The sequence below is a fragment of the Manis javanica genome, chromosome X (genome assembly GCF_040802235.1).
Source record: "Manis javanica isolate MJ-LG chromosome X, MJ_LKY, whole genome shotgun sequence".
NCBI classification, from domain to species: Eukaryota; Metazoa; Chordata; class Mammalia; order Pholidota; family Manidae; genus Manis; species Manis javanica.
Window position 1 is genome coordinate 82,917,972 of NC_133174.1, and position 25,687 is coordinate 82,943,658.

General features: G+C 39.8%; 1 protein-coding gene and 1 pseudogene across 3 annotated transcripts in view; both read left to right on the forward strand.

Annotated features, from left to right (window-relative positions):
* The window catches only part of PCDH11X (protocadherin 11 X-linked), a 797,150-nt gene that overhangs the window by 595,471 nt on the left and 175,992 nt on the right, over positions 1–25,687 (forward strand). The gene's annotated exons all lie outside the window — the stretch shown is intronic.
* Positions 2,623–3,394, forward strand: LOC118967611 (chromobox protein homolog 3 pseudogene; annotated as a pseudogene).

Below are 25,687 nucleotides of genomic sequence, written 5' to 3' on the forward strand. Positions count from 1 at the left end.
TCATTATATATTTGAATTATTAAGAGAATAAGTGAACACTATTATGTTTACTCTCTCATATTTTTAATTTTAATTTTTCAATTCTGATATGTACACAATGGTACCTATTTTTGTTTTTTATGTACACTTACTGGTTTATTAATAAGGTTGAGATTTGCTATTTATGTTGTTTTTTTCTTCTGTGGATTACCTGTTCATAAATATTGTCAATTTATCTACTTAAATTCTTAAGTTCTTATTTGTTTACATAGTATTTATATAGTTTTGATAACAAAAATTTTCATGTATGCTTATTGCATGTATCAAATTTCCTTCTCCTTTTAACCTTCCCTTACTATATATACTTTTAAAAATATATTGGTAAATTGGTAAATAACTGCAAAATTGCCTGACACAAAGGACAAACTAGCTTGCCATCTCACTAGGTGTATATGAGCTTGCACTTTCCCTGCAGTGTTGCATACACCGAATACTATCAATATATTTTAAATTTTGCCAAACTGACACATGAAAAAAGTGTCTCATTGATATCCAGAAATAATTTTCCATATCTGTGAGTGAGACAGAACATCTTAGATGTTTTAACATTTGTTCACCAGAATATTAATTTCGGCTATAAAAAATTTCCCCATATCATTATTACTTTGCAACATGTTGGACTTTTACCAATTACTGTAGGTTTTTTCTTTTTACAGTAAATTCTCAAACTTCTCAGTTATGTAAAGCTGGATTCATAGAAATTAATTTGCATTATTAAATGCATAGAGAAGGCAGAAGAAGCACTCAATGTTAGCACTTGCCATGTTGCACTAGAATACAGGTAATTGCGAGAAATGCCGTGTTCATTACTGTTGTTTATAGGATTCTATTTTTATATAAACCTATATAGATTTTATCTGTCTGAAAGCAGTTTAGCATTAAAATATTTTTTACAATGTACTCTACTATATTTAGAGTGAAAAAATTTAAGCTGGGAAATGTTAGCATTACAGTAATATATGGTATGTTATGTAATTCCTGAGGACCAGGGGAAATAGATATCATTTACTATTCTGAAATAAGTTTTAAAATATTTTAGTAGAATTTATTTTGCTATCGTGATTTCCTTTGGTTGTAGAAATTTTAATCATGGAGGACCAATTTGAAAGATGTTATTTACAACACCAAATGGGTTTTAGGTTTAACATAAATTATGTGTCATCCAATAATATGACTGTTGTTGTCATAGTTCAGCAGAGGAAAACACAAGCATACCACACAATATTTATGCTCAGAGCTTGGTTCGACAATCTGTTTAAAAGCCACATCAAAACGTTCAACTTCCCCACTGTTAATTGCTCTGAGTTCAAGAAGTAGAGGAATATTAAAGAACTTTTTATTTTTGCTGTAACTATTTTGATTCATGAATAAATTCTGTGTTGGTGATGAAAGCCTTCTGAATTAAGTATATAAATGGAAAAATAGCATAACAATGCAAGAAAATGATAATAAGAGAGAATGTGATTTGGTTGAAATGATAGAGCTGTGCAGTGTTTTTCCCCACTAGCTCAGGAATAAAAAAGATTTCAAACTCTGTGGTCCATAAAATTGCAACAGATGAATTGTATTGAAATCATGCTTTGTTAATAATTGGGTTAAAAGTAGCAATGGCTAAACTCAAGGTGAAGATATGGTTCTTAAGTCTATTTGATTCACATTACTCTTAGTTAATTGCTTTACCCCATTTTGCTTGTGCTTATTCTATTTCAATTAATGGACTCTTAACATTTGTATTTACTGAAAATCAATGCCAAGAAATTGCTTATTCAAGACTTATGCTTTAAAGTGTGAAATATTTATCTCTCCCCAGCACTTTAAAAGCCTATCTTTTAACATTTTAAAATAAACATATATTTACACATTGGACTGGTGATAGCAAAATTTAAACTAGAATTATGACTGTAGTAATAGCTTTAATTACTTTGTAGACAATTTTGAAGGATGCATACATGTGACAGTAAAGACTTCCCTCCTTTCAGTGGCATTAGTGGAATGTATTTTTAAAGAAACCGCCCTTCACGCATTTCAGGGTGTTTTTTCCCCTATCATTGTTACTGAGAAATTTGGTAGGAAAGAACATAATTAAGGGAGAAAAATCACACTTAGGAATTACCACGCGTAGCTATCTCTTCTCCCATTGCTTGCTGGTAGGCATCCCTCCAGGTGTTTAGCTAGAGATAGTATGAGTCACTTTCTTAGTACAAAGAGAGAGTGACTTACTTGGTGACATACTGTCAATGTTGGGAATTAGTTGCACAACTACAAAAGATATACTCTTATGATATTTCCAAAGTGAAATTGGTACTTGAGTAAGTACTCTTCACACAGAATTCACCCTGCAGTGCCAGGTAAAAGGATTTTAATGTTATACATACATGAAAGGGAGAATAAGAAAGGGGGTGAAGAGAAGAAAACTTTGAGGAGAAATAGTAGATTCCTTCAAGATACAAAGAAAAATGTAATTTATAATTATCATTAACTTTTGCCAAATTGGCTTAAAGGATTTAATAGCCTGTATAGCCAGAAGCCCAAGCAAGACATTTATTATTATAAAACATAGTAACAGCCCCAGCCTCCTCCCCCTCAGATGTGGCTCGAGGTTGAGGCGCTCCGGGCAGGAGACGCCGCAGAGCAGGGATCCGGAGCAGCTCGGAGGCAGTGAATAATAGCTCTTCAAGTCTGCAATAAAAAATGGCCTCCAATGAAACTACATTGCAAAAAATGGGGAAAAAACAGAATGGGAAGAGTAAAAAAGTTGAAGAGGCAGAGCCTGAAGAATTTGTGGTGGAAAAAGTACTAGACCGACATGTAGTGAATGGCAAGGTGGAGTATTTCCTGAAGTGGAAGGGATTTACAGATGCTGACAATACTAGGGAACCTGAAGAAAATTTAGATTGTCCAGAGTTAATTGAAGCATTTCTTAATTCTCAAAAAGCTGGTAAAGAAAAAGATGGTACAAAAAGAAAATCTTTATCTGACAGTGAATCTGATGATAGCAAATCAAAGAAGAAAAGAGATGCTGCTGATAAACCAAGAGGCTTTGCCAGAGGTCTTGATCCTGAACGAATAATTGGTGCCACAGACAGCAGTGGAGAATTAATGTTTCTTAAGAAATGGAAAGATTCAGATGAGGCAGACTTGGTGCTCGCGAAGGAGGCAAATATAAAGTGTCCTCAAATTGTAATTGCTTTTTATGAAGAGAGACTAACTTGGCATTCGTGTCCAGAAGATGAAGCTCAGTAATTGTGTTTGCATTGCTTTTTATATATATTTATACATATATATAAAACCCAGGTCTTGTTTTTTTGACTTACTAGTGTGGAGAAATAACTACACTCTCTTGAAAATCAAGTTAGATATGTTCATTTTAAAGTGGTATTTGGGGAGTTTTTGAGTTTTGTGGGGCAGGGGAGTTATGTTGTTTTTTTGTATAGCACTGCTTACTTTGAACAAATAAAAGCTTTCTGTAGTGGCTTCCTTTATCAGAAAAGAACATTTTGATATCATGGTATATTATTTTCTCTGCATTAGATAACAGTTTTTCTAAATGCTGTAGGTAATGAGAACTTGTGTTTCATTCATGCCTAAGGACCTTTCTGAGTTTTTTTCTATTGGTTTTTTTTTGTGTGTGTACACAAAATACACACATAAATGGTTTTTTAATTTTCTTTTTAAAAAACATTCACCAAAACAAAAAGCATTTCACAACCATGGATAAGCCCATATTTATGGGATGCTATGATTTTGAGTAACCTAAAAATAAATCACTTCAGGTTAAGTTGAAAGATTTCCTGAAGCCATAGCCTTTCAGATTAAATAGATAATGTTATAATTAAGTGGACATTTAAAAGTAACTATATGAGAATCCATATTTACAGACATGCAAATCCCAAATTTATTTAGAGTCCCATATAGGAAAATGTTAATTGCTACCAACAACCTCCCCATCCAAATGAAAAAAACTAGACAAGAAGTTGAAATCCCTACACTATATTGATCATGACTCATGGAATGTCTGAGACTCCATTCGTGGAAACCTAATCAGTTAAGAGATGTTGGCAACTTAGGACCTACCAGAATAAATGAGTAAACAAGCTTTTGTAATATAAACTCTTGACCTGCATGTTTTTCTTTACCCCAATTCATTCCTTATATGTAGGTCAGTCTCAGTATTCAGGTTACTGGTTCAGCAGAAGCCAGGAAAAACAGTAACTTTGTCGTGATCAGACTGTTACCCAACTGTATATTGTTTACTTTATTGTAAATAACTGGTAAACAGTGGTCAATAAATAATTTTATATACCTTTAAAAAAATATAGTAACAAATATTACTATTTCTAGAAGTCATATTTTGAATCAACAATGCCAAAAATTTATAAGGGACAATGGGAAAATAAGAGAGTCTGCATAACTAGTAAGAAGTGCTTTCTGGAGAGATTTTGGATGAATCAGCTGGTATTTGATGACCTCAAACATCTTCTATTAAGGAAAAACATCTGTGCCTTGGGAGTAAGAAAGAAGTATCTGCAAACTCTCTAAAAAGCAACTTAAATTTATGTGGAATTATTCAGTAAGCAAAGTCTTCATTCAAGAAAATCCATTTACATTTGATTGTTAGCTGTGGAAGTGGATGATAAGGTCAGCAGATTAAATAACCTCAATATTTTCTTTATTCCAGGTTATTTTGTATCACTAGTTTTTAATATGAATAAATATATGAGGCAGAAAGATTTTTAAATCCAAATATATTGCAAAGGATTATTGTCAGAGAAAGTTTCAGTTGGTCAACACTATGAAGACATACACATATATTTCCCTTCAGGTTGAATAAATTGGTAAAATTATATGGTTGCACTTTTTTTTTCCAGGACAGGTAAGAGTTAATAGGAAATGCAAATTAAACATGCTGTATCAGAAAGGAATAATCAGATAAATGGAAGGAAAGCAAAAGATGCTACTGCTGTTTCCTTCTTTGTGTTGTTTTCTGTAAATCACAGAGCCAAAATTGTGGCCCACATAAATCAAGGAGATAGCACTTAATTGTTTCACTCCTATATTAATTTAAATGTGCCTTAATTTTTTTTTTCTCCTTTTAATTTACTTCATTTTGTTGTCTATTAGGTTTCTTTCTGACCTATTTGGTTTTGGTTTTGGCGGGGAGAAGAATTTTGGCCAGTGCAAATGGAAAACATACAAATCAGTAGGTATCTAATAGTGTTGACATCCAGAAAATATGGGTCATTCAGTTTTTTGAACATTTGCATATTGCCTACTTTTTTTTCCATTAGAATCCTTAACATATTAATCAGCCATTTAAAATTCCTTGATTGAGAATTCCAACATCTGTATAATATCTTAATCTGGTTCTGATGGTTTCTTTGTCTCTGAAGACTGTAATTTTGCTTGCCTTTTGGCATACTTTGTTACTTTTTGTTAAAAGCTGGGTAACTTGCCAATGGGTTTCAGCCCCAGGTAAGTTCACTAAGGATTCAGTGAGACTGAGGAATGACAATGGAATGTTCTTGAGGTAAAAGGGTTTATTACCCAGCTTTATTCTCCCAGTAACAGGGTAAGTACTAGAATCACGTCTGCATCCAATAGTCTACAGTCTGAAATTCACCGCCATCTCTGCCTCTGCCCAGAGCACTGGGCAGAGCTCTTTATGTAGTGACTCAGTCAATAATAGCTTAATGCCTAGGGTGTGGAAGCAGTAGCCTAGCAGCAGGCCAGTTAAATCATCAAGTAATTTAAGTTCATGTGAGGATCCTGGCCATAGGAACTTCAAATTTCTCCATACTGGCATGTTGTAATTGAGTAATAGGAATTGAAATAAATAGGCCTTTAGTTTAAGGTTTTATGTTAATGTGGATAGCATTTGGGCTGTGCTTAATATTTGCTGTATCTATAGGTGCCAGAGACTTCAGTTCCACAATGTCCTTGTTTTTGTCTCCTCTCTTGACATTGGGTTCCCTAAGTCCTCCTCCTCAGGGAATCTGTCTTGTGACTCTTTTCAACTGTTATCCAATAATTTTTATTGGAATATTTTCAATACTGTTGGTTGTGGTGGTAAGGTATGGAGGAGTTAGAGCATTCCATAATCTTAGGTTTAAAATTTTGTCTTTTAGAGGGTCTGCATCTCAGGGCTCTGATCCTTACAAGTATTTCTCAAGTGGTATAGCTCTCTGCACTCACCTCTTAGGTGAGACAAGACAACTCTTGGGGGCTGGAGTGGAAGAAGTGTTCTTTCTCTAACAGAGATAACTTTGGTAAATTCTTTTCTTCTGGAGAGTAGGCCTCTATTATGCACAAGAATTCTGGTGTATTTTACGATGATAACTCTTCCCCTCCCCCATCAGAGCTATGAGGGGATTCTCCCAGATCTTCACCATGAGAACCTGGTGGACTTCATGTAGGTAAAGTAAACAAAATTGTGGGATCTTACCTAGAAATGCAGATCCTCAGGAGTTTTTCACTCTCAGGATAGTCTACACTTAGCTTCAAGTAATTCATAAAAATTACCAGTTAAGTGTTTTCACTAATTTATGACTAGTTTCTGCTCCAGGTATGCAGATGCCACCTGTGGTTCTGGTTTTGCCTACCTTCAGATTTTGGGCTGGCAGTTTGCCTTGCAACCTCAGTTCTCTGCTAGGTCCAGGAAAAGTAATTGATTTTCAGGTTGTAAGGTTGCAAGTGATGATTTTCAAGCTCTTTACATATCAAAGTGGAAACTAGAATTTTTCTCATAACTTTATAATTAATTCGATGAAAATACATTTTATCAATTTTTTCATTCAATCACATTCTACATTACCATTTTTTCACTGTCCTACTTATTTCCATCTTATTTCTGAATAACATTCTTATATTCCTGAAAGTAATGTAATACTTGAAACAACTTTAAACATCAATTGTTTAAAAGAAAGTCAAAATTGAGAACAATATTATCTCTTCTATAAAATCCCCAAAGGGTGAATTTTTTAATTGAATTTTTTATTAAACTACTACTGTCTATTCAACATAGTTACTTTTTTATTTAATGTTTCATTGTTTTTTGTTTGGAGCAGACATGATAAAACAAAGCTTAAGCTTAAAACAGATTTAGGAATATTGATCAAAAAATTCTATCTAATATTTACCTAAATTCTACCTGAGTTTTAAAAATAAAATTTTGTGTCTACAAAAATTTAGCCAGCCAACATCTTTTTCATTAGTTCTTTTTAAGTTATAGATGCCCTAATTATGAGGTATTCAATGTAAACTACCAATTATGGGTAATCACATTCTGTTTGATCATTCTTTTTACCCATGGCTTAGATCTTTGCTATTGAAACCTGGTTTTATTTTCCCTGATGCAATACACATATCCCCATGTTAATTTATTATTGTTTCACAAATTACTTTGAAAGGATTATAATAAATAATCTGGTTGTTTCTTCTGGCATAAACACCCAGAATTTATTAAGAAGAACTTGCAACATTTGGATCTATATATACAGTTGACCCTTGAACAATGTTGGGGTTAGGAGCTCAAACCCACCTCCCAACAGAGTTGAAAATTCACCTGATAACTTTTAACTACCCCAAAACTTAACTACTAATAAATTACTGTTAACTGGAAGACTGACCATTAACATAAAGAGTCAGTGTACACATATTTGGTATGTCATATGTATTGTATTCTGTATTCTTACAATAATGTAAGCTAGAGAAAAGAAAATGTTTTTTTCAAAATGCCACAAATCTCCAAAAATTTTTCCAGTGTAATTATTGAAAAAAATATCTATGTATAAGTGGAACTGTGAAGCTCAAAGCTGTGTTGCTCAAAGGTCAGTTGTATTTATCATTTTCTCAAGACCTCAACAAGTTCTATTGCTACCTCTCTTTGAGCTAAATCAAATATTATTATTTGATGTACACATTTTTATAGTAAAGGTTCTACCACAAAATAGGACTGATGGGCTTAGTTACTTATGGCCTATCAACTCATATTCTCTTCATATACTATGGTAGAATGAATAAGGTGGTGATCATTGTGAAAAATCTGGAAAATATGGGAACTAAATGTTCAAATACTGCCACTTACTACTAGTAATTAATGATGATATCAGTTCCTTTTATCATGTGCTTTCTGTGTTCAAAGCACTAACATTTTATCCTCAAAAACAAAAAGGAGTAGAATTTAATATCTCAAACTTAAAGGTTATTAAAATGAGGCTACAGCAGTTAAAAAGGTTGTTCAAGTTATACCATTAGAACATAATTGAACCAGTGATAGGTGTGATTCCATTCCAGTATCTTTGTTGATAACTGTTACGTGAACTTAATAAAAATGTGTTTGTTTACAGGTTTACTACATCTGCACATACATATTAATTATGTGTTGAGCAAGAAGAGAGTTAAGACATCACAAACTGCTTCAGAGAAACATTATTTTTTTGAATTTTGAAAGGTTACAGGTTTCCACAACAATCAACCACTCTTCATCAACAAATCACATGGCTGCACCAGTTTCCCCTAGAGTCTAGAGCCCTAGAATAAAATTCTTAATCAAAGAATGACAGGCAATCGCAGTGGAATTTTTATTCTCAGCCAAATCCAATGGCCTCTAAATTGAAACATTGATTTCCAAAAGGCAATTATATTATATTCTCAGCAGTTATCTTTGGGTAGAGTGTATAATTTGTTGTCACTTATTTTAGTATCAACTTTCAGTTCTGATCAATAATGCTAGATTGGAGAGGAAAGAAGGTTTTCTTCACATACATGGGGCTTTGGAATGCAGTGTAGTACTCTTCAAAACTTTGATACACCATTTTAACTTTTGTTTTTTCTCTGAAGCAAATGGTATTGAATGAAAGGTTCTATAAGTCACTAATGATTACCCATTCACAGTTCATTGGGATGAGAGTGATATGTACTTCCATCAGAAGAGAGTGTTCTACTCCGAGTTACACTATTGCTTTCAGGAGGACCACTTACCTTCTCAGATGAGATGATTTACCTCATATGTGTGTACATCTATGTACCTATTATTTGTCCTTTTAAAATAATTTCCAATAGTTCATGGACCTTTATTTCATTACATTAGTGTACCTTTATGTTATTGACTGACAGAACCTAATTTCCACTTCTTAATATGAATTAGACAATTAGTCTCTTAATAAAAGTGCAAGTGTATCAATTGTGTCCTTTCTGTGGAAATATTAAATATACCTTCTAAATAAAAAAAACAATAGTATTTTGTTGACTCTCAATATCTATGAAATGAACAATTTTGAAATATTCAAAAGTACAAACCAGCATTCATTTGTCGACTTGAAAACATTTCCAACAGGAAATATTTTAGTGACTTTAAAGCTGAATTGTATGGAATTTTAAGAAAAGAAAAAGCATTTGTTATGTTTATAACTACAATGAGAGGTATGTTTGGCCTAATTAGATTCTTCAGTAAATAGCAGTCATGCAAGTGTGAAATCCAGAACACAATTTATGCTGAATGTGTATTTTAACTAGTAGGTAAAGTGACACAAATATCAAGTTCCACAAATAAATTATTGACATTATACAAATCACTTAATAGAAAACAATTTATTTTCAGAGCTTTATATTATTAAGGGAGACCAAATAGCCATGGTTATTTTTCACTTTGTATGATTGGGATAATTGCTTTAATGTGTGCTTATAGGAAAGTAAACACTGCTTTTGTTATTCTTCCTGTGCTGTACTGAATGTATGTGTAATGAAGCTTTCCAAGTGACTTGAATTTAATATACTTCTAATGTTTTCTAACCATTTAAAAGCCACAGCTATGCAACTGATTTGTCTGTGTGCATGCACATGTGCGTGTCTGTGTGTGTTCTTGTCAACTTATAAATATTTATTGTACAAAATTCCTGTATATTCAATTAAAAAGAGAAGAAAAAGAAGGCATATGTCTAAAAGGATCTGGGCTTAACTGAGAATGGAAATTAGAAAGTTGATTCCTCTGGGTTTTTCTTTTTTAGTGCATATTCCTCAATGAGAACATTAAATCTGTGCTTCAATTTATTATAGTAACTTTGTTAAAGAATAAAAGTTCTACATAATTTATTGTGTTTTTAGGAGTCAAGCCACTTCAGTGGCTTTTAAATTTTTTTAGTTTAACATCAACTCATAATTTCAGCTTTAGTACACTGAACAATTTCTCGATCTCATATAAATGCATATCATTGATTTTTGCAATGGCGAAGGTGGGTGGCTGATATTCAGAGATAAGTTTTTTAGCTATTGTCCTTTTCTGAGTGATGGTATAGTGTGCATTATTAATGGAATAAATGCCATCTGTAGACAAATTCATGATTTGTTAAAATAAAGGTAACAATAAATAAAAATTCTAGTAGTATTTAACAAATGGGGTTAGTTGAACACAAAAAGCAAATGTATATTAGGCTCTCCATTTTCTGAGTTACTATTAAAGTATTAATTACTTCTTTTTCAGGTGTATTTTTTCTAATATAGTGCTAATGTCTTACTAGGCACATAGCTTTCAAATTGGTATTATTCCTTTAGGTTTTTATAAATTCAGTCAGTATTAGAATTAAAGACATGTGCTCTGCATTGGTCGCAGGTGGCATGGCTCCCAAATGTGTCAGTATTTGATTAGGGGTCCTCTTTACTAGCCTTCAAACACATCTTTTTATTTCTTACAATATTGAGACAGAATGTTATTCTAATTTTCTATAAAGAATGACACTTAAGGAATACTCAATATGGATTTGAAAAATACATTCCAATGTTTATGGAGTTCCAATCTATACATATAATTTTTGTTAAACTTTATTTTTTGCTCCTTGCTTGCTCTAAATTTAAAAGTGAGGCAGAGACCATGGGTGTAGTCAGAGTAGGGTGAGGGCCTCCGGGAAAAGCAGGGCAGAATATTTTCAGTCAGAGCAATGTAACAATGGGCAAAGAAGTTCCCACTGAAACTCTGTTAAGCATTATGCAAGGTCAAAGTCACACTAATTCTCTAGGTAAAGATACCTAAGAATATAGACATCTTCAGTGAGATCAGTTAAAGGTCAAAAGGCCAGGAGGAACTTGGCCTGGAATGTTTGAGTGTTCTGTAAGAGTATCAACATAACCCGTGACTCCACTGTCAGCCCTAGCAATCAGACTATGACCCAGCCCACATTGAGAACAGGGCAAGTGATGCAAGTCCACACCCCTAAGTTTTTTCATGTTCTCGAAAAATCCTCAACTGTCTATAAAACCCCCTAGACAACGCACCACTACAGGCTCTCTTGTCCCCTCCTGGCATGAGCCAGGAGCTCTATTCTCTCAGCAGATATAATTTCCTCACTTTTTTTCTTGAATTGTATTTTATTTAGAGGTTTGCTGTGATATTTAAATGATAAGTAATCCATATCTTGAGTCTTTGATAACAAACTTTAGGTGGCTCCTATCCTTTGATAATCATGAACTATTCATTTTGAAAAAAAGCTTTAGTCAGTAAAGCAACTTATAGGAATTTGCCATGTACTTTGTGCACTCACCCTCCTGTTTGTGCATTCAGAGCATAGTAAAAATCCATGTGCTGTTGGAAGCGGAAATAATTCTTCTGGCATACAACTTGCATTCAAATGATAGAATGTTTACTAAATCTGGCTTTTGTTGATTTTTTAATACAACTTATAAAATAATGATAGATGTTGCTCCTTTTGTAAGTAGTCACTAAGATCAAAGTGTTCTTTAGGTAGTCCAGCCAATAAACCTTAGAAGGAAGAGAGAAAGGAATTCCTAACCTTGAAAACACAAAATTAGTCCCCATGAGACTTTTCATAAATTATTCATATTATCCACCTAGAATGGTATCAAATTACCTTGTGCTGTCTGCATAAGGAACTTCAACTGAGCTGATAGTTATGTAAATGCCATTTTTTAGTGCAATGTGACATATTTAGAATACTGAGAAAATGGCACCAGAGGACAAAATTTTATGATTTATTTAGCAAGGGGTTCATAGCTTTCCACTTACTTTCCCACTGTTGTTGCCCTACATTCAGTTGCTGTCATGATTCATTTGATAATTTGTTTACTAGGGGGAGAATTGACAGATGAATGCCATTTCATGGGCATAGGTTCCTGGGGCAACAAGCCAGCGTTTAATCAGTGCAAACATCCAACTTTCTACAAAGCTTAATACATTTAATAGGGGCTCTGCTATTGCAGTGTGAGTATTTGCAGACATATCCAGAATAAATTCCAGTTCACAGGAAAATTTAAATTGAAAAAGCACTCAGTACAGTGGTAAGGGGAACAAAAAAACAAACCAAAACCCAAAATGTGTTAAGAAAATTAAATAAATTTACAGTTTCATTTGTTAAGTTTCTCTGATATATGGCATTAATCTTTCCTCCATTAACTGTTGAAACTTTTTATGGAAAGAGTCTAATATGGTTGTAGAAAGGCGATATGATCACCATTTAAGTCACCAAAGAATGTATGACCAAGGCTTTAGTAACTATCATCTCTTTCTTTATTAAATCTCAAATTATATTATTTACAATGACTTTCCAGATATTTTCAAGAGTTTCGTCTCTATTATTCATTTGTGATTATGTTCACAATATCTTATTCTTGTAGAAAAAAATTAAGACCAAAAATTTCATCTATTTTGGAATATATGAAAATTTGTATATTGTGTAGATTTATCCTTAACATAATCTGAATTTTTCAAGGGGCATGAATTGGGCCTTTGACAGCTCCAGCTCTATATTATGAAAGCACTACTTATGTTTGTTTTCCTACCAAATATCCTTTAAGATATTAGAAAAACACTAGGAAATAAGATGCTGTAGTTTCCTTTTTTTTTTCTGCTAATTCCCTGTTACACAGCACTAGATGATACACTTTTGGTAAACCAATAGAGACAGTTTCCATGATCATGTATCCTCCATCACTTGGCTTACTTATATAATTATAGTGATTTTCATCAATTCTGCAGAAATACAATGAACTGAAATGAAATTATCCATGTGAAAATACAAGATAGCTCAAATTCTGACCATCTTGTCCACAGATGTACTTTGTCAGAAGCAAAAGTATCATTACAAGTAAATGTAATATTCACTAAATCCTGTGTATTGCTTCTTTTTATTTTCTCCCACCTTGGATTTTTCAAATAAACAGCTTTTGGCTCCATAGCATTTTTTAAATTATTTTTGTTTTCAATTTCATTGATTTCTATTTTTTGTGCTTCTTTCTTTCTGCTTGCTTTGAGTGTAACTTGCCTTTCTTCATTGTGACTAGGGAGCTGAAGTTTCCTGAATCTCTAATTTTGTCTTTCATCAAAGGTGGAAGTTTGGGCCTTATTTCTTCAAATAGTTTTTCTGCACTGAGCTCTTTCTTTTCCCCTTCTGTGACTCCAGTGTCACATATTTTAGAAGTTTTGAGATTGTCCAATTGTCCCCTGATGCTCTTCATTCTTTTTAAATTTTTTTCTCATTCTGTTCTTCAGATTGGATAATTTCTGTTGATCTGTCTTTATGTTCACTAATTCTTCTATCATCTCCATTCTGTTAATGATCACATTAAAGGAATGATATATTTTAGGTAGTATATTTTCACTTCTATAAATTTCATTTTGCTATTTTTTATAGTTTCTACTTCTATGAAAGAAATAAAATTCTGTCTTTCCATTTATCTCATGGTGGTAGTATGTAGTTATGGTACCAGCTTTTAAAACTTTCATAATTCTGTTGGGGGAGCGCTGTGTATTTTCCTTGGTCCTTGTCCCCATTGTGACAAATAATTGAAGGGCAGAGACACAGCAGTGAAGCAAAGTAAAAGTTTTATTTAAAGTTACTTAAAGAGAGAAAAAGTACAGACCACCTCAGCAAGGAGAGGCGCCCTGAAAGTTTGGAGAGAGAGTTTAAGATAAAAAGGCTATGCACTTAGAAAGTGCAGGTGACCTCAGAGAGAGGAGTGCCCTGAAAGATTGGGATTCCCCTGTTTAAGTATTCTTTAGGAAGGTGACTAAGGGTTGGAGGTGCAGACTTGTTAAGTGGTCTTTGAATACTTAGAATTAACTTAACACAAGGAAATACCTGCTGGTTTCTCCCTGGGATACCAGCGTTCTTGGTCTGGGAGCATATCAAACAAGACTGCCTGCCCAGCCCCCAGGAGGGGCTGAGTTATTGTCTGTTTGCTAAAGAGTAAGTTAAGAATCTTACTTCTCAAGTTTCTGGGTATTAAAATGCAGTCTTTAATATGGAATCCTTCCTGCCTTTTACTACATTGTTCACAGCTGGGCTTGCATGCTAAATTACTTGCAAACTACTTGATTAGGCCCAGAGAAATAAACAGCATATAGGTAAAGGTAAAAATAAGCTGGGCCTGCATGATTAACACAGTAAAGACATGGGCTATGCTGAGGTACCCTCCTTTATCTGGGGAATACTCAAACATTCTAGGCCAAGTTGTTCCTGTCCTTGTGAGCTTTAACTGATTAACTCTGGGTTTTCCTGGCCTTATTCTCTTTCCACCCCACTCATATCTATTTTCCTGCCTAACAGTTCTAATATCTGAATCATCTCAGTATTGGCATGTATTCATTTTATTTTCCTAAATCTTTAGAAGTGGTCATATTACTGAAGTAATTTTATGTCAAATATTATTTGATATAGATCCTGGGTCCTATTTTAATTCTCTGAATAATGTTAATTTCTCACTTGTTAATTTAGTGGACAGTTGTTCTAGTATCAATTTATTAAAAAATTTCAATTTTGAAGACTTTGCTGTGAAGTTGGGCTAATCCAGTACAAGCATACCTCAGGGATTAGTCTGATGCTTAGGTTGTAGTTTGTATCATTCAATTCTGAAAGCTCCTTGCTATCCTCCTCTGGGTCTGTCTCCAGCTTATACAACTCAAAGGTAACTCAGGGACTTGTATAGGTTCATATAAAGAATTAGGGAGTCTTCTTTAACAAATCTGTTTCTAGGACTTTTCTCACATTCTCTGACCCTATTCTGGTTCCTCTTGGTAGAAGACAGTTTTTATTGGTGGTTTAGCTGTCAGCTCCACCCTTTTGTCTAGCTTTGCAACTGGAGCCCTATGGGTAAATCCTTGAGACAAAAGGAAAAACTGTACAGGGAATCTCATCCCTGAATGGGTTGCTTCTTCATGCTTTGACTCCTCTCTACAGTCTACCCTCTATTTTGTTTATATTTCAGCATCCTCAGGTAGTTTCTTTGTATATTTTCCAGAGATTTTAGTTATAATCAGTGATAAACATAGGCTATATCGGGCTTACTACATTTGGGGCATAACTAGAACCTTCTGAGGAGGAGGTATATCTCAGTTGGTGCTTATTTCTCTGAGCACAGAGGAGGGTTCTGTGGGCCTGAGACTCAGATCTTTAAGAGGATGCTGGCCAGCAGGTACTTGTTTCTCTGAGAGGGGTGTGTGTTCTGGCTGTTTCTTCAAGTGTTGAAAAATTGAAAGCTGATTTCAGCAGTGGCTTCTGGGACAAACTGATACCAGCATGAAGATGGGAGGCTGGGATAACTCCAAAAGGACGGTTTTGAGCAGAGAAGTGATATGATCTAATGTTTGTTTTAAGATCACTCTGGTTGCTCTTTAGAGAACAGTCTGAATGGAACTAAAGCAAAACAAGGAGACCGGCTAGAAAGTATTCAATAATTCAGTGAATTATGGTTTATACCACAACAGTAGCAGTACATGTGGAGGATACACATCAGATTATAGGTAAATTTTGCATATAAAGTCAACAGAATTTCCTAATATATTAGATATGCAATGTAAGCGTAATGGAGGAATCAAGGATGACTCCAATTTTTGATCTAAGGAAATACAAGTTTGCAGTTTTTAAATTAAAATGGTAAAGATTAGGGAGAAGTCAGTTTGCAGTTAAAAGAAATTGCCAGGGGAGAAGGACACATTGACTTTGTGATGCCTCTTTCACATGCAAATAAAGATGTGAAGTAGGCACTTAGGTATGCAAAGCTGGATTTTAGGCAAGATGTCTTGTCTTGGGGTTAAGAGTATATAGATGGATTTTAAAGCCACAAAAATGGGTGAGATCACCTAGGAAATTAGTATAGATGGAGAAAAGATCTGAGGACAGATTCCTAGGACATTCCCACCTTTAGAGGTGGAGGAGGTGGAAAGAAATTAGCAAAGTAGATTGAGACAGGGAAGGATGATGTAAGAAAAAAACTTAAGAGTCAGTTGGAGATTGGAAACTACAGGAAGAAATATTTCAAGGAAGGGAAAGCACGATCAACAATATCAAAATAAAGTCAAGAAAATGAGGTCTGTCAGGTTAAATTAGATCTGAGAATTAACTTTTATTTTATCACCATGGAAGTTATACCTTGAAAAGAGAATTTTCAGAGTCGTATTAGAAGTGAAAGTCTGGAACAACTGGGTTCAAGACAGAATGACAGGAGAGAAATTGGATACAGCTGGTAGAGACAATTATTTTGAAGAATTTGCTGAAAAGGAAGCAGAGAAATTGCATGAATTAAAGGAAGGATTTTTCAAAGAACAGACATTTAAAAGGTTTGCATTTGATGAAAGGTTATGATTTTATTTATCTGTGGCTTCTTTCAGCTGTTGCACTCATTTTTCTGTTTTTATTATCAAACTATTAAATAATCAATAGATACCTATTAACCTTGTTTTTAGATTACATATTTAAGACATGTATGTGTGTATATGTGCATAAATATGTATATATGTGTGTGTATATATATATATATAAGGAAAATTCTGCATCACTATAAAAATTTCAGGAAATTATTAAGTACAATTTGTTTATATACATGAACTGAAAATATATTGAAATGGTGAGAGCAGTATATTGCTTATTTTTAATATGCTTTTTAAAATAGCATTTTATCTTATAATCAAAGTGAAAATATTAGAGAAAATATGATAATTTTATTTGGAAGGGCCCCTGGAGGTGTTCTCGTCCAACTTTCTATATTTATACAATGTAGAAATTAAAATGCAGTGTACATTACATACTGCTTTGCACAGGGTTAATTAACACACTTAATTTTGACAGAGTTTGGTATTGAATGGTTTTCAGTACTCTTTATTACTTCACTATTGATTAGGGATGAAGGGTCCCCACCAGTAAGATGGCAAACTTCCGGCTTCTCTTCGGGGTCCTCGGTTCCCGCTGGCGCCATCTGAAGCCCAATCACCTCTTGCCCCCCTCCCAATCCCAGCACCTAGCCAACAGCCACCAGCCCCATAGAAGTAACACCACAATCAGCCTATGCCCCTTCCTATATAACCCAGCACCTTTCCCTAATAAAGCGGAACTCTCCGGTGAATTGCTGCTGTGTGTCGCTCCTTTCCTTTCATTGGTGCCGAAACCCGGGAGACGGGACACCCCAACTGGGCCCCGTCGTCCCCCCGACACTAGCGGCAGCTTGCCCTCGTCCTCTTTTTCCGGCGCTGGCTCATTACACTCATTACTCTTCTCTGGCCTTTAGGTAAGTTTTCCCCCCGGAGTGGGCCACTCTTCCCTGAGCTATCGCAGTGCCATTGACCGTGATCGTCCGGCAAGGCCCTGATGCCCGGGGACGAGGAGGGAACGCTCCCCACATCAGGCCTTCATGGCTGCGGCGGACCCTCAGGCCCCTCCTCCAAAAGCCATAAACCCTCGCCTCAGGCCTTAAACTTTTTAAGCAAAATTTCCCCGGAGTGGGCCACTCTTCTCCGAGCTATCGCAGTGCCATTGAACGTGATCGTCCAGCAAGGCCCTGACGCTCGGGGACGAGGAGGGAACGCTCCCCACCTCAGGCCTTCACGGCTGCGGCAGACCCTCAGGCCCCTCCTCCAAAAGCCATAAACCCCTGCCTCACGCCTTAAACTTTTTAAGCAAAATTTCCCCGGAGTGGACCACTCTTCTCCGAGCTATCGCAGTGCCATTGACCGTGATCATCCGGCAAGGCCCTGATGCTCGGGGACGAGGAGGGAACTCTCCCCGCCTCAAGCCTTCATGGCTGCGGCAGACCCTCAGGCCCCCCTCCAACAGCCATAAACGAGGTGACTCCTTTGCGGATGAGAACGCTCCCTTTCCCCCCCCACCTCCTTCTGCTCCGTCTGCCGAAATCTGTTCTGTCTGCCGAAAACTCCTAGCGCTAGGTACCTCGGGACTCCGGCACTCTGCCTTCTTAGGGAAGTCTGGGTGACAACCCACACTTCCTAAGAAATTCTGACTCGTATACGAGTTTCCGCAGACCACCAAGGATCATTGGGGACGCCCTTTGTCTCCTTGCGGTCTGCTTCCAGTCCCAGGATCTCCGTTTGTCTTCCCCTGTTTGTCTCCTTCTCTGTCCTTTAGCCATGGGAGCCTCCTCATCCCTCCCTGAAAGTTCACCTCTTGAATGCCTGCTTAAGCATCTGGCTACCCTCTCCCTGACGCCTGATATAAAACCAAAACTTCTCCGTAAATATTGCTCCCAAGATTGGCCGACATACCCCCTAGACAATAATAACCAATGGCCCGCAGGTGGAACTCTTGATTCTAACATCACTTGCAATCTCCTTAACTACTGCCAGCGCCTGAAAAAATGGAAGGAGATTCCCTATATCGAAGCTTTTCGCCTCCTAGCTAAAAATCCCAGCCTCTGCACCACCTGCTCCCCGCCCCAAGTTCTCCTAGCCTGCAAGCCGTCTCCCTCCCCTCCACACACTCCCAGTCCCTCTTCAATTACCTTTGACCTGGCTGACGAGCCTCCGCCATACAGACTTCCCCCTTCGGCCCCTTCCCCTCCTACAACCCCTCCACCCTCCGCCGCCGCTGCTGCCTCTTTCCCCGTGGCAGAAGCCTCCCGTCCTCTACCTTCCCCTTCTCCTCCTACAACGGCCCCTCCCCCTTCCCCTACCGCTGCCAACGCTGCTGCCTCCACCCCCGCAGAAGCCTCCCATCCTCTCCCTTCCCCCTCCTCCCCTCCCTCCACCCCCATCTCCTCCCCCACCTCACCCCCTCCTCCACTGTCCCCCTCACCTCCCCCCTTCCCGCAGATGGAACCTGAGCCTTTCAGCCCCCCTCTAACTAAGTTCCAGGAGCCTCCTCCATCATTGCCCTCTCAGATTCTGTCCCAAAGGCCTCCCAAAATTATCGCGGCTTTCCCCCATCACCTGTTTCCCCCGCACAGACTGAGCCAGAACCCTTCAGTCCCCCTCAGACCTGGTCCTGAGGGCCTCCCGAAATTATCGCCCCCCTCCGGGAGGTAGCAGAATCTGAAGGCATCGTGCGCGTTCACGTCCCTTTCCCCTTAGCAGATTTAGCCCAACTAGAGAAACGCCTAGGTTCCTTTTCCACTGATCCCACGTCATACATCAGGGAGTTTCAATGGACCCTCCAGTCTTACAGCCTCACGCATCATGACATTTTCATGCTCCTGGACAATACTCTCCTCCCTGAAAAGCGTAGACGAGCTTGGGACTTCACCCAAATGCACGCTACTGAGACCCACAGGACTGACCCCACCTATCCCCCTGGCCCCACTGCTGTCCCCGAACAAGACCCACACTGGGATTATAACATCGCCATGGGTCTCTGCTCTCGAGATATTTTTGCCTCCTGCTTAATAGCAGGTCTGAAAAAGGCAGCTCGTAAAGTAGTCAATTTTCAAAAGCTCCAAGACATAATTCAAAAGAGAGACGAAACCCCCTCCGAGTTCTTAGACAGACTCACTCAAGCCCTATTACAGTATACCAGCCTAGACCCAGAAACACCTGAAGGAAGACAGGTCCTTATGACATACTTCCTAGCTCAAAGCTACCCCGACATTAAAGCTAAACTCAAAAAGTTAGAACAGGGCCCCGCTACCCCACAGACTGAGATCCTAACATGGCCTTTAAAGTCTTCCATAACCGGGAGGAGGAGAAAGAATGCCGTAAACAAAAGGCTGATCAGGCCAATTTCCAGATGTTGGCCCAGCTGATAAAACCAGAACCTGGGCGCCCCTCTACAAACAAGCCCCCCCCAGAAGCTTGTTTCAAGTGCGGAAAAGAGGGACATTGGTCAAGGGCGTGCCCCTTCCCCAGATCTCCTACCACCCCATGCCCCAGATGCCACAAAAAGGGCCACTGGGGGTCTGATTGCCCAACCACCCGAAGGGGAGGCTGGACGAACAACCCCCATCCTAAGCCCGCCGAAGTGGGGCTGGCAGAAGATTGACGGGGCCCGGGGGCTTCTCGCCCGACCATTTCCATTACCAAACAGGAGCCCAGGGTTACTTTAACAGTAGACGGTCGCCCCATCTCCTTCCTCCTAGACACAGGAGCCACCTTCTCAGTCTTGCGAGAATACCGGGGCCCTACCACGCCAGCCATTACTCCTATAGTCGGGGTAGGAGGTAAACAGATTTCCCATTAAACCACCCCCCCTTTTATGCACAATCCTAGACAATCCCATACCTTTCTCCCACTCCTTCTTAGTTATGCCCCAGTGTCCCATCCCTTTACTAAGACGGGACATCCTTTCCCTCCTCCACGTTTCCATAACTATATCCACTCCCACAACCCCCAGTACTCCCTTTCTGATGGCTCTCATAGCCGACAACCTCCCTCTACCCAATGAAAGCTCTGGTTCCGCCCTCATACACCCTGTAAATCCCAAAGTTTGGGACATCACAAGCCCCTCCGTGGCCCTATGTCCCCCTGCCTCTATCAAATTACGTGACCCCTCTCAGTATATCTGTCAGGCCCAATAACCCCTAACCACTTCAGCCCTCATAGGCCTCCAACCCATCATTCAAGATCTCTTAAACAAAAACTACCTCAGACCCACTCACTCCCCATTTAATACCCCCATATTAGCTGTTAAAAAAACCAACAGATCTTTCTGCCTTGTCCAAGACCTTCGCCTCATCAACATGGCCATTGTCCCTATCCATCCCTTAGTTCCAAATCCATACACCCTTTTATCACAGATCCCTGCCTCAGCATCCCACTTCTCAGTCCTAGATCTCAAGGACGCATTTTTTTCTATACCTCTAGACCCCTCCTCCCAAGATTTTTTTGCCTTCACCTGGATTGACCCATACACCAGACATTCTGAACAACTTACTTGGACAGTTTTGTCACAAGGCTTCCAAGATAGTCCCCATATTTTTGGACAAGTCCTAACTCAAGACCTCAAACAGTTTCATCATGATCACCCCGAGTCCACTATGTAGATGATCTTCTACTCTGCAGTCCCTCGTGGGAACAGTCTCAACTTGACACTGCATCTCTACTTAACCTTCTAGCTTCCAGAGGTTACCAGGTATCCCCTGTCAAAGCTCAAATCTCTTCCCCTTCTGTCACTTAACTTGGATTCCTTCTGTCTCAACAAAGAAAGTCCATTACCTTAGACAGAAAATGACTCCTCTCTGACCTGCCCATTCCCAAAACCAAGACAGAAATCCTTTCCTTCCTAGGCCTGGCTGGGTATTTTAGAGCATGGATCCCTAACTTCTCCCTGTTGGCAAGACCCCTATACGACCTCAGCAAGGGCCCCCCTGAAGAACCATTATCATCCTCACCCCGACACTCCTTCATTAAGCTCCGTCAAGCCCTTGTGGAAGCTCCAGCTCTCCATCTCCCTGATTTGTCAAAACCCTTCTCATTATACATTCATGAGAGGTCCAGTCAAGCTCTAGGAGTCCTAGGCCAATATTATGGCCCATCCTTTGCCCCAGTAGCTTGTCTCTCCAAGCAATTAGACCCCACAGTTCGGGAATGGGCCCCCTGCCTACGGGCATTAGCCACTGGACAGCTATTGCAGAAAGAAGCTCATAAACTAACATTCGGAGCGTCCCTTACCATTCTGTCCCCACATCACCTGAAAGATCTCTTAACCTACAAAAGTTTACAGACTCTCCCTCCCTCCAGACTCTTGACCTTACTATCCTCTTTCCTCCAAAATCCAAACATTTCTTTCCTCCCCTGCCAGCCCCTGAATCCGGCCACTCTTCTTCCTCTACCCTACTCTCCTCATACTCCCTCGCATGATTGCCTGGAAGCCCTTCACAACTTCCTTCTGTGCCACTCCACGATCTCCGAAGGAGCCCTGTCACACTCCGTCCTCATTTGGTTTACTGATGGGTCCTCCTTTAAACATGAGGGCACCCACTACTCAGGATACGCAGTAGTCTCCCTCGAAGATGTCATTGAGGCACGAGCCCTACCCCCTGGTACAACCAATCAGCAGGCTGAACTCATTGCAGCCACCAGAGCTTGCACTCTTGCCCGAGACATGTCTCTCACATTGTACACTGACTCCAAGTACATATTCCACATTCTCTTGTCCCACACAGCAGTATGGAAAGAACGAGGCCTCCTCACCACAAAAGGGAATTCCATAACTAATTCAGCCTTAATTACTAAACTTCTAGAAGCTTCACAACTTCCACACCGACTAGGCATAGTCCACTGCAAATCACATCAAAAAGATGACTCCTCCATTGCAAGAGGTAACAACAAAGCCGACAGAGTAGCCCGGTCAGTTGCGCTATCAGAAAACATACCAGACAACAATCCGTCTGCCCTTGCAGTTTTAGCCTTATCACAAGACGCCCTCTGCTCCCAGGACAAAGAGTCTCTCTTCCGCCTCTTACATGACGTGTTCCATCCCAGCCCCCAATCCTTGATCCATTTTTTACAATCTTTTTTTCCTCTCTCTCCTGAAGACAAAACCCTACTTAACCAAATCACCTGCAAGTGCACCATCTGCCAACGCACTAACCCTAATACCCCCCTCAAAGCCCGACCCTTCCCGGCTCATCAAGCAAGGGGTAATGTCCCCGCTGCAGATTGGCAAATAGACTTCACTAACATGCCCCCTGTATGATGTACCAGATACCTACTCGTGCTAGTAGATACATTTTCAGGATGGGTCGAAGCTTTCCCCACCACTAACAAACGAGCGTCCGCAGTTGCCTCTATCCTCCTCACCCAGATCTTTCCTAGGTTTGGGATGCCCACTTCCCTCCAATCAGATAACGGCCCTGAGTTCACTGCCCAAATTATCCAGAACCTCTCCAAGTCGCTCTTGCTCCCCTGGCATTTACATTGTCCTTATCGACCACAAGCTTCAGGAAAAGTACAAAGAGCCAATAGGACTCTAAAAGACATCCTGACCAAACTATCTCTAGAACTACACCTTGAGTGGGTTCGCTTACTTCCCTTAGCTCTACTACGCATTCGAGCCCTCCCAAAGAAACCTTCCTTCTTGTCACCCTTTGAGATCATGTACAGCCGCCCAATTCTACCCCCGGGGCTCCCTTCCCACAAAGGACCAATTCCTCCCAATATAGCCCTTCCACTACTCTCTCTCCTCTGCACTGAACTGTGGAAATATCAGGATTGGCTCCTTCCTGATCCATCCGCCTCCCAAAATCCTCCTGTCTTACAGCCCGGCCAACTAGTGTTTTATAAGCCACCAGAGGATCGGCCCTCTGTCACCCCGAAATGGGAAGGTCCACACCCAGTTATTCTCTGCACCCCCTCGGCTGCCAAGCTCTCACTGCCTGATAACTCTGTCACCCCTTGGATTCATATCTCCAGGTTGAAACCAAATACCCAAGACCTACCTTCTCTGGACACCCAAGACCCACCAGTCACAATCCAGAGTCCTTTGGATACACCCAAGACGCTGTCTACTCTACCACGCCTCATCCCTCTGATCCCTTGAAGCTCCGCATCTCCCGTGCAGCCCCTTTGCCATCCATACCCGAATCATGACTTTTTCCTCCTTTACTGCTCTCTCGCTTTTTTCCCTCATTCCTATTGTCTTCCCCGCTGCCCCACCCTCCTTTGTATGGCGATTCAAAGTCAGGCAGACTCACACACAGCATCAAACAAAAGTTACTGCCCTCATTGCCACATCAGACTGCCCTCTGAAAGGCTGCTCTGAGACTTTGTACCTCCACTTTCCTCCCTCCACCGAAGTATTCATTTACAGCTACCTTTATTCTCCCTACCTCTGCTTCCTCTATGACCAAAGACAAGCCTATTGCAGGTGAAGGCAGGACACCTACGGGGGATGTCCCTACTGGTCTTGCGCCATTCACTACATGGGTGACTTCCAGTACCCACAGTATTACTCCTCCAACCGTTTCATGAAATATCCCAACGGCTCATTCTCCTTATCAATCCCAGATCCCTGGGACTCTCGATGGGCTGCTGGAGTAACAGCCTCAGTTTACTACAAGGGGTCCTCGACCCCCCACGGTACCCTTCATATCTCTCGAGAGTATGTTCCCTCTCGCTCCCAGATCTCTCAAGTTGCATCAGATATGAGACATTCCGAGAAAGTCATTATCCAAACTCTTGATGGCACCTCTTCATCTTCTTATTCCTCCTACTCTTGGTTACAGCTCATTCAAGACACCACCATCTTTCTCAACCACACCCTCAACACCGCCAATTGTTTCTTGTGCGCATCAGTACAGCGCCCACTGCTGCCCACCGTGCCCCTCAATATTTCCAACTACTCTTTCCATGCAGAAGGACAACCCCTCCGCCCCCTGGCAGACATACCCCTATGGGAACCAGAATACTCAGATAATCTCACCATCCACCACTGTGTAAGCCCAACTCCACCCCCCTCCAGCGCACTTCACTGCCTCTCTATCTACACCCCTACCTCCGGCTCTAAGACTTTTACACAACCGGGACACTTCTTTTGGTGTAATGGCAGTCTTTTCAACTCACTGCCTCTCAACTCCGATACACCCTGCATTCTCGTCACCCTAATCCCACAGTTTACACTTTACAGTATGGCAGAATTCCTTGAGCTCCAACTTCCCTTGCCCTCACACACAAAAAGGGCTGCTTTCCTTCCCATCATGGTCGGTATCTCTTTGATCACCTCAGTCATCGGGTCAGGGTTTTCGGGAGGAGCCTTGGGTCACTCTCTATGGGCAGTTAGAGATCTCGACGCCAAACTTGAGGGAGCCCTGACATCCACTGCCGATTCCTTAGCCTCTCTCCAAAGACAGGTCACTTCACTAGCTAAAGTCACCCTTCAAAACCGGCGGGCCCTAGATCTGCTTACAGCCGAGAAGGGTGGCACCTGCGTCTTCCTCCGGGAAGAGTGCTGCTATTACATCAACAAATCCTGCATTGTAGAAACTGACATCACCAAACTCACTGACCTTGCCTCCAGTCTCCACTCTGCTTCCAATTCCAACCCATTCTCTTCAATACTAACAAACCCCCTCCTTACCTGGGTCTGGCCCATTGCAGGCCCCATAATAGTCATTCTTCTCTTCTGTCTGTTCTTACCCTGTATAATAAAGTTCATCAAATCCCAAGTCGGAAAAATCTCTAATCAAGCTTTCAACCAGCTTTTACTCAGGAACTACCAGCTTCTGGCCACAGAAGATCCCTCACCCTCACGTGACCTCCTCACCACATGCTGAGATGGACCTCTCTCTCCACTGGAAACTGTTCCTGGAAACAATGGCTGCAGACGCCTGGCTCCTGACACCCATATCCTCTTGGCACCATTGGAATCAACAGGTCCTCGACCTATGGTTACAGGGAACCTTCATTGATTTCCAACCTGAAGAAGTCCACATCTACTCATCCTTACTGTGGGGAATCCTATCAACCCTTTCCTCCCAGTCCTCAAAC